The sequence below is a fragment of the Mustela nigripes genome, chromosome 3 (genome assembly GCF_022355385.1).
Source record: "Mustela nigripes isolate SB6536 chromosome 3, MUSNIG.SB6536, whole genome shotgun sequence".
Taxonomy (NCBI): domain Eukaryota; kingdom Metazoa; phylum Chordata; class Mammalia; order Carnivora; family Mustelidae; genus Mustela; species Mustela nigripes.
The window spans coordinates 155,699,258-155,707,853 of record NC_081559.1 but is presented as its reverse complement, the minus strand read 5'-3'; the positions used below and the strand labels follow the sequence as shown (position 1 = coordinate 155,707,853).

Sequence of the window (8,596 nt, the reverse complement as noted above, 5' to 3'; positions counted from 1 at the left end):
TTAGGAAGGTGCTGGCACAACAGATGCGCGTTAAATTAAAGAAGTCCCCCAGCCCCCCCCCCCCCCCCGCCCCATTGTGGGTGCTTCTTGTGGGGTGTGGTGTTGTCTCTCTTGGTTTCACCCACCTTTCTGGTGTCCCAACAAAGCTCGTGCACACCATCCCTCCCACCCCCATGATGGCTAGATACTGTCTCCTTTTCTGGGGTTCGCCTCTGGATGTCCCACCACGGCATGAAATGTTCTCTATTTTGTTTACCCAGCCCTTTCCTGTGATTTTCTCAATTCTCTGCACATCATATCTCAAGCCAATTAAGTATTTTGATGCGTAGATGAGTGAATATCTACCCACCTTTAGCGTGGCTATTCCGCAACAAACAGGCATCAGTGATGAAGATGAATGTTTTCTTAAACTGCTTTCAGGTCAAACTTTGCCTTGACAAGACTGGGTTGTCAGATTTAGGCTTGATTACATAAGGAAAAATTCTTAGCCTACATCCTGACACAAAACAAAATTTAACGTATATTTGCTTCCTTTCTTCCTTGGAAGAAGTCATCCTGTCTGACCATCTTAGAGCGTGTCCTTTCTTAGATATGCGCAAGCTTGTACCCAAAATTAAAGAAATCAGAGCTCTGCTCAGAGACATTTCCACTTCTTGCAAGGACCATTCTGATGATCCAACAGAGCAGAATTTGTGAGATAATAGAATCTTGGAGCTATAATGGCCCTCAGAGATAATCCCTGCTGACACTAAAGCCATTGGACAAGCCTTAAATAGATTAGTAAATTTAAAATTAAGCAGACAAAAAGATGATGATTGTTACTGGAAGATTCCCCCCTTGGCTTCTTCCTGAGCACAGTCTCCAGTCAGCTGACTCTCGTGGCTCACTGTGCTACTTCTCCCAAGAAATGATCTACTTCCCTTGGGTTCATCCACTTTAATGTATTTTTTGCTTTAAAAACATAGACACTGACTTAGAATGTAAAGAAACATTGAAGGTCCCTCATGAGTTGCTACAGCTTTGCAGTTAGGACGACTTCCTCCAGAAGCGACAGAGCTTCTAAATCTGGGTGTCCGAGGAGGAAGCGGCTTGGCCTGGGGCAGAGAGCACAGACTTTGGAGTCAAGCACACCTGGGTTTGAGTTCAGAGTCTTGCATTTTCTGGTTGTGGGATAGGGTGCGAGGAAAGTCAGTAACTGATTTCTCTGACGCTCGCCTTCCTTGTCTGCAAGATGGGAAAATGAGTACTTATCTCTGGAGATTGCTGGGGAAGTTAAAGGACCTTATATGGACAAGATGCCTGGCACATAATACACACCAAGCACCACTGGTTTATGCTTCTTGTTGCACATTTGGTCATCACTGTATCAAACAGGATCAAAAGAGGTGTTGATGACCTATTACGTCCCTGAGAATGGGAAGGATTCAGCAGGAGGCTTTGCTAATAACATTCAAGCTGTACGTTTTTTCACAATATTCCACGTCCATTGGCAGAAATGGATTTCCTAATGAATACGGTAACAAACGCAAAAGAATAGCACTTTTATATTGTCTTACGCGATTGAATCCCGACTTATGCTGTGTAACTGGATATGTTTTACCTTGCTCTGTACAACATCTGTACAATATTTTCTCTTATAATTTGCCATCATTTTTTGAATACCTATCATGTGTTTAATTAGGTAAATTGATATAGATTTTTCTCATTTAACCCTCCCAATGGTCCCATAAAGGGACTGTCATTATTCCAATATTATAGATGAAGCTCAGTGAAATTAGGTGACTTAGCCTGAGATGACATAGGCTTGCCTGACATTCAGGCCCCTCTAGAATTTGGAAGCTGTGTGTGTGTCTGGACCTCTGATGTGACTTTTTATGTGCTGTCACATCCTTTGAGTTATTTTTCCCATGATGGACGTGACCGGTACTCAACAGATATTTCTTGGATAAATGAATCTTCCTTTTCTCACCAGACCTTACTTTTAATCAGCAATGTCTTTGTGTTATAGCTAGCAAGGTCCATGCAATGGGTTTTCCTCCTCTGGACAAAGATATTACTTTCATTTTTGCTGAGCTAACCATGGAGGATGAAGGGAAGCATCATTCCTTTGTAACTTACTTGCTTTGTATGGTCTAACCCTTGTCTACCCCTCCAGGCTCACTACTGTCCCCTGGGTTCCCTACATTCTGGCCACACTGGGCTTCTCTTGGCTCTTAGCAGCACCATGTTTCTCCAGACTCAGGGTCTTCACAGGCTGCTCCATCTGCCTGAAACACCAGCCCCCTCCTGAAGCACCAAATTGCACCCACTCTTCAAATCTTGACTTAAATAGAACTTTCTCCAGAAGACTTCCTTGACCCTCTGTTTCAGTTGCCTGCTGTTGCGTAACAATCTTCCTTGAAGTGTAATGACTTATGACTTAGAACAACCGTCACTCATCTGCTCATAAGTCTGTGATGGCGTTGGGCTTGGTAGGGAAGCTCATGTCTGTGCCAAATGTCATTGGCTGGACCAGTCTGCCTGAGGCTGGAGGATCCAAGATGGCCTCACTCATAATCTGTCTGGCCCTTCAGCTGGGATGGCCACTCTCTCCCCACAGGATTTCTCCAGCTGGACTTCTTTACATGGTGGTTGACTTCCAAGAGGGTGAAAATGAAAGCTGTGAGGACCCTTGAGGACTATGCTTAGAAGTCCCCTGTTGTTCCTTCTGCTGCATTCTACCAATCAAAGCAAATCTCATGGCCAGCCCAGATCAAGAGGAGGGAAAACAGACTCCACATCCTGGAGCAGCAAGTGCTTTGAGGTGTAGGAGGAAAAGCTGGTGGCCATCTTTACAACGTCTCTCCATACTCCAAAACCAGATTAGCTCTATTATATACAACACCCCCTTCTCTGTACAGCGAAGAGCATCTGTAAGTACTTATTCACTCTCTACATTCTCTTATCATCTCCCATACTGTAAAATCTATTAGAACAGGAATCCCACGGGGTGCCTGGGTGGCTTAGTCTGTTAAGTGTCTGCCTTCAGCTCAGGTCATGATCCCAGGGTCCTGGAATTGAGGGATTGAGCCCTGCATCAGGCTCCCTGCTCAACAGGGAGCCTGCTTCTCCCTCTCCCTCTGCCTATAGCTCCCCCTGCTTGTGTGCTCTCTCTCTCTCTGCCAAATAAATAAATAAATAAAAATCTTAAAAAAAAGAACAGGAATCCCATCTGCCATCTTCATTGCTAATTGCAAATACAGAGTGAATGAATGAATGAATGAATGAACGAATGAATGTGTAGGTGAGCATTATATAGTCCAGGCACACAGTACAAAGCAAGTATTGCACATGGAATACTCAGTGATCATAAGCTTCACATTTAAAGTCATGCGGCACCTCCTCTCTTCTGGAAATAATGGCAAGCATCTCTTGAGGATCAAAATTTGACTATCATTAAAGAGACAGAAAAGCTTAGTCTTGGAAAATTCTAACTTCTCTAAGAAGTAAAGGCAATGATCATGTTGTCAACAATCTTTCTTAAAGTTGTTGTAATGTGACTTGTTTTTTGGTGCCTAGAAAGCTGTTACTGTGATATTAGAATATCCTGTCTTGTTGACGTTGATGTCTAGAAGTAACTGTTTGGGAAACACGTTGGAAAATCCCTTCCCCTGTCCCCATCTGCCTTTTTTTTTTTCTTTTTTTCTTTTTTCTTAATGAAAACCAGAAGGGATTTCAAGAGAACACCAAACCAAACATGGCTATGCAGCATTCACAGGAATTTGTTTTAGAAACTCACATTTCAAATGCTAAATTAACTTCAAGCTTATCAGAGAGAAGGAGAGAAACTTCTGAGAACAAGAGAAGAAAAAAACACCCACAGGAAAATCAATCAGTGTGCATTTCTTTTGATGTTCTTTTGCGTGAAAACAGAAAGGATGTGAGGCACAGGGAAACTGGGACTTTCTCAGCCTGTGAAGGGCTTGAAAAATCTCGTTTTGACCTATGAGTCATTTGATGCACAGATGCCAAATCTGGGGACTTTGTCGATTTCTGCTCATCTCCTTGGCCTTCATCTGCCTGAGCTGCTGAGCTGGGCCAAGGCGGATGACAGGCAGAAATTGGCTTATCAGCCACCCTTACATTGTGCTTCCTGTACTCTTCTCTAAACTAATTGTGCTTAGGTGCTGGTAGCATTTGCAAACATTACCAAGAGTAAATGAGTGTTTGTTGGCAATAATTGTTCATTGCGATTTTTAAATAACAGTTTAATAAGGAAGAATGCCAAGTTGATTCAAATTCCTGTTAAAAAAAATTTATACACACACACACACATATGTTTGTGTAAATACATGTATGTGTATGCATGAGTACGTGTATGTAACTTTTCTTTTTCAGCAGATTGCAAAGATAGAAATAGAAGCATGCAGGCAAACATGGTCTCTTAGCCTCACAGCTCAAACACTCAGCATCTCAGAGCTGAGAGTGGCATGTTTTTCATTTGGATTTCTAGGCCTGTGTTCAGTATTTATTTCTTTATAAATACATATAAACAAAGTCTCCAGGCAACTGTCATGAAAGAAAGGAAACTAATTCTGAAAAGCAGAGTAATGACTTTCATTTCATTTTTCTTTTCTTGCTACTTAGAAAATGTTTCCCACTCTATACCCAACAACTACCCCCCATACATTCTCCCAATAAAAACAAAGTCATTAATAGGTTTTTTCATCACCGAACAGGGGGAAATTTCTTGAGCCTGAACATATCGATTATCGGAGGCACATGCCTATACAAACTTCCATCCGATAGCACCCTAAATGGTGGGTCTTTCCAACGAAAACAGAAATCACAAAATGCAGGGGTTTTCACTGGCCTCGGGCATTGGTGGCTCAGCCGAAGCTGCTTCCACGACTGCACAGTTGCCTAGCAACCTGCCACCAATCAGCCCCACTCCTCCGGCTCCTTTCCTTATGCTGGTCCTCGCAGGCTTTTCTTTTCTGTATTTGTTTACTCTGCCATAGCAGCATCTGAATAGCACAATACCTGCACAGATGGCTTAGAAACTGTTCAGGACAGGGGGCGCCTGGCTGCCTCATACTGTAGAGCATGTGACTTTTTGAATTCAGGGTCACAAGTTCAAGCCCCATGTTGGGTGTAGAGCTTACTTAAAAAACAACAACAACAACAACAATAAACAAAACAAAACAAAACAGTTGTTCAGGATAATATCATGGCAGCCCTTGAATGTCAAGCAGCAGAGTCTCCCTCCCTTGGTAAGTGCCAAACATGCTTCAGAGGTTTCGAGATAACAGAGCACAGTGACCCCCATGGGAATGGAAAGGAGGGTGCCCGGGAAAGCCATGTGGCTGCAGGAGAAGCAGGGTCAGGCTGCACAAGAACACACGATGGGGCACACATTCTCAGGCTGAGTTTGCCGGCACTGCAAAGTCGGTGTTCTTTTCTTTACACCATTTTGCCTCCTGACGAGTCCTGCAATGTGGCACTCAAGAGAAGAGGCAAAAAACCAGACACGTTTGAATCTCTGCATATTGTCCGTAATCATCTAGTGAAGCCATCTGTTACATTTTTTAATGCCTGATGCCATAGCAAACAGGAGATATGCTCACTTTACAAATGTTCTCCATTCTTCTCCAGATGGCAACTCTTCTGCCTGCTCCAGCTTTACAAGCAAAACACCTACTTTCAGTTCGGAAAGAATCAATGGACAGGCTTTTTGCAGCCTGCCACTTAAAGGGAGAGGTAGAGAACTTTGCACTTTGAGGCACAAATCTTCACTAAGATCAGGGGGGAAAAGAGGGGAGAGGCTCTCTGAATGGTAGGCATCCACCCTCAAACTCTTAAAGAACAGGAGCTGACTCAGAAGTTGGAGAAGATGTGGCCAGAGATGTGGTCACATAAGCTCATGAGACTTTCTATCTAGAACATTCTGATTAGCATGCCTTGGCTCCAGCAACAGACAACCTCTGAGCCTGTTTATTCCACTTTTCCAATGCACAGAAGGCAGATGCTGTTTGGCATAGCACAAGTCAAGGGACATTTCCTGAGTGACCAGGGTCATATAGGTGAGCTAAGACTTGGGCCTGACAGGAGAGAAGGTAGTGGTGAGTCAAGCCATCACCTCCAGAGATGTCCACTGCAGCGTGACGGTGGGCTTTAGAGGTGGTGACAAGACACTGCAGGCAGGGCCCCAGGAGAACCAAGATGGTGGTGGGTATGTGGGCAAATTGAGAGCCGACCCGGGGACCCAGAGGAGTGAAGGACGGGAGAGCTAGTGTGGTGACAGCGAAGAACAACTGTTCTCAGTCACTCAGCGGCCTGTGTGGAGCCCCGCCCAAAGCTCTTACTCCGGCTGACTGGCCAGATCCTCACCAGCAAGTCCTCCTCACCTTACTGCGCCATCCAGGTGAGTAAGCATAGAATGGAGAGCCTGGGCCACTTTCCCAGGGTCCACGCCAGGAAGATAGTGGCTTTGAGCCAGAAACGTCAACTCTAGAGCCTTGTGCCTCACCAGTGTTTCAGTCAGCAAATGAGATGATGACATATGAGTTCTTGTCCTGACGAGGGCCCATATGAAGCCACAGGTTTCCATCAGGCCTGTTCGGGGCGTTCAGTTTGTGCCTGGTCGTTATTTCAAATCAGCCTTATTCACCACTTCACAAAACGCATCTAAGGAGTAGTTTGATCCTTAGAAAGACTTCCCACTCTTCAGGCTGCATATGTGTCCTCTCATGTGCATCTGTCCACCTCCCTGTGGCTACGACAGCCTTTCTGTTGCGGACCCATAACGGCAACACCAATCCCCTAACATGCAGTCCGTCCCACGTACCTATACTAAGCTGTGCCATCCAGGCATGGGGCTGGTCCCAAGGGTACCCATGTCTGGACATGAGGAGTCCCATAATCACCCTGTGCTTTGTAGAGGATGGCATGGTACATACTTCTCCGGGTTTCATGATTACTTAGAAGTTGTCATTATTGTTACTTTGAGCTCTTCTTGTGACACTCTTTTTCTTGAACGTCTTAGACCCTAACCTGTGCTCATAGACATTCTCCAGGGGCATTCCTAAGCCAATAACTATGCATTTTTATACATGCATCCAGAACCAGGAAGGAGGCTGAGAGATGAGGCAACAGCTCGTGCAGATAGACTTTTTATCAGACCAACCACCAGAGGGCGCTCTAAAGGAATGGCTTCAAGAAAGGGAGCGATTTGGGCATTCAAAGGCCCCAGGGGAGTAAAAATATAAGGTCTTTAGCCAGGAAGGAATACATTTCTGTCATGAAGAAGATTTGCCATCTACTTCCTGCCTGTTTGGCTAATTATATTTTCTCAGCTCCCCTTAATTACACAGACCAGATGCTTTATGACTAGAAATAAACACAAATAGAGAAAGAGCATCAAAGATAAATCGTCCACGACCAAGAGTCATAAATTGAAAGAAACTAACAAATTAAGAAGTCTAGTCACTACCACACTTCACTTACCACAGTCCATCTTCTCAATTCAATTAGTTTTAGTGCTGAGTGTAATGGTAAGCATTTTTTTAAAATTGGGGCCAGAGTCTCTTGGTTGTTTTCTTTTCTTTTCTTTATTCTTTTTTGAATAAGCAGTAAAGTAAAGCATCAGTGCTAATTTCCAAATCCTTTAATGGAAAAATTCATCAACTAGAGAATGTGGTACAGAAAATCCTTTGGTGGTGCTCATTTTTAAAAATTAATTCTTCACTATATAAGAAACACATAAATACATTAGAGGTACAATTTAAGGCCCCTTTGAACAATACCACAGTCCTCCTAACCCCCTCTATCTTCCCAGAGATAATCATGATTTCCTATTAGTGTGTTTTCTTCTAGACTTCTCTTCAATTATTTAGGTGGGTGACGATACTCTGTCTGAAGAGCACGTTTCTCCTACCCTGTCTGAACATCCAGGCTTATGTCAGGCCTTAGGAGACACTGTAAAGAACACTGGACTTGGATTTGATAGGTCTACATTTGGATCTCAACTCTGTTCTGGTATGCGACTGACTTTGGACAAGCCACGTAAGTGCTCTGCACATGAGGTTAGCAAAAACTCCTTTGGAAATTTGTTCATTTATTTATTCTGCAAATATTTACTGAATTCCTTCTGAGTTCTAGGCACCTGGGCAAAGGTCTAGTCTAAGGTGGCTTGCAAAGAAGTAAACAGACAATTATAATACAGTATGAGAACAAGCATGTCACAGAAGTACCAGGTGCTCTGGGATCATAGCACTCAGGAGTCAGGGATGGCTTCCTGGAGGAGGTAATGTTAAGCTGCAGTTGGAGTGATTAGAAAGAATTAATTGGGCAAATAGGAGTTTGGAAGTTGGTAAATGTGTGGGGTGTTTGGGTAGGTAGAAGCAGTTTTCAAGGCAGAGAAAATGTTATGTCCAAAGGTTTATTGGCTAAAACAAATAAAATATATTTCTGTTGTTTTTTTTTTTTTTACCCTGACAAACCCTGACATCTCACGTCATAGTGAGATGGTGATGTTAAATTAAATAAAGAACACACACCTAAAAGAAGAAGAAGAAGAAGAAGAAGAAGAAGAAGAAGAAGAAGAAGAAGAAGAAGA

The 8,596-nt window shown here is 43.5% G+C and overlaps 1 long non-coding RNA gene across 1 annotated transcript in view; it reads left to right on the top strand.

The window, feature by feature from the left end:
- Positions 1–8,579, top strand: part of LOC132013200 (uncharacterized) — a 69,540-nt gene extending 60,961 nt beyond the window's left edge. The window contains exons 2-5 of the long non-coding RNA XR_009402915.1: positions 5,635–6,403; positions 7,875–8,043; positions 8,140–8,284; positions 8,501–8,579. This is a non-coding gene — a long non-coding RNA (uncharacterized LOC132013200). The remainder of the gene's footprint in view (positions 1–5,634; positions 6,404–7,874; positions 8,044–8,139; positions 8,285–8,500) is intronic.
- Positions 8,580–8,596: the final 17 nt, after the last annotated feature.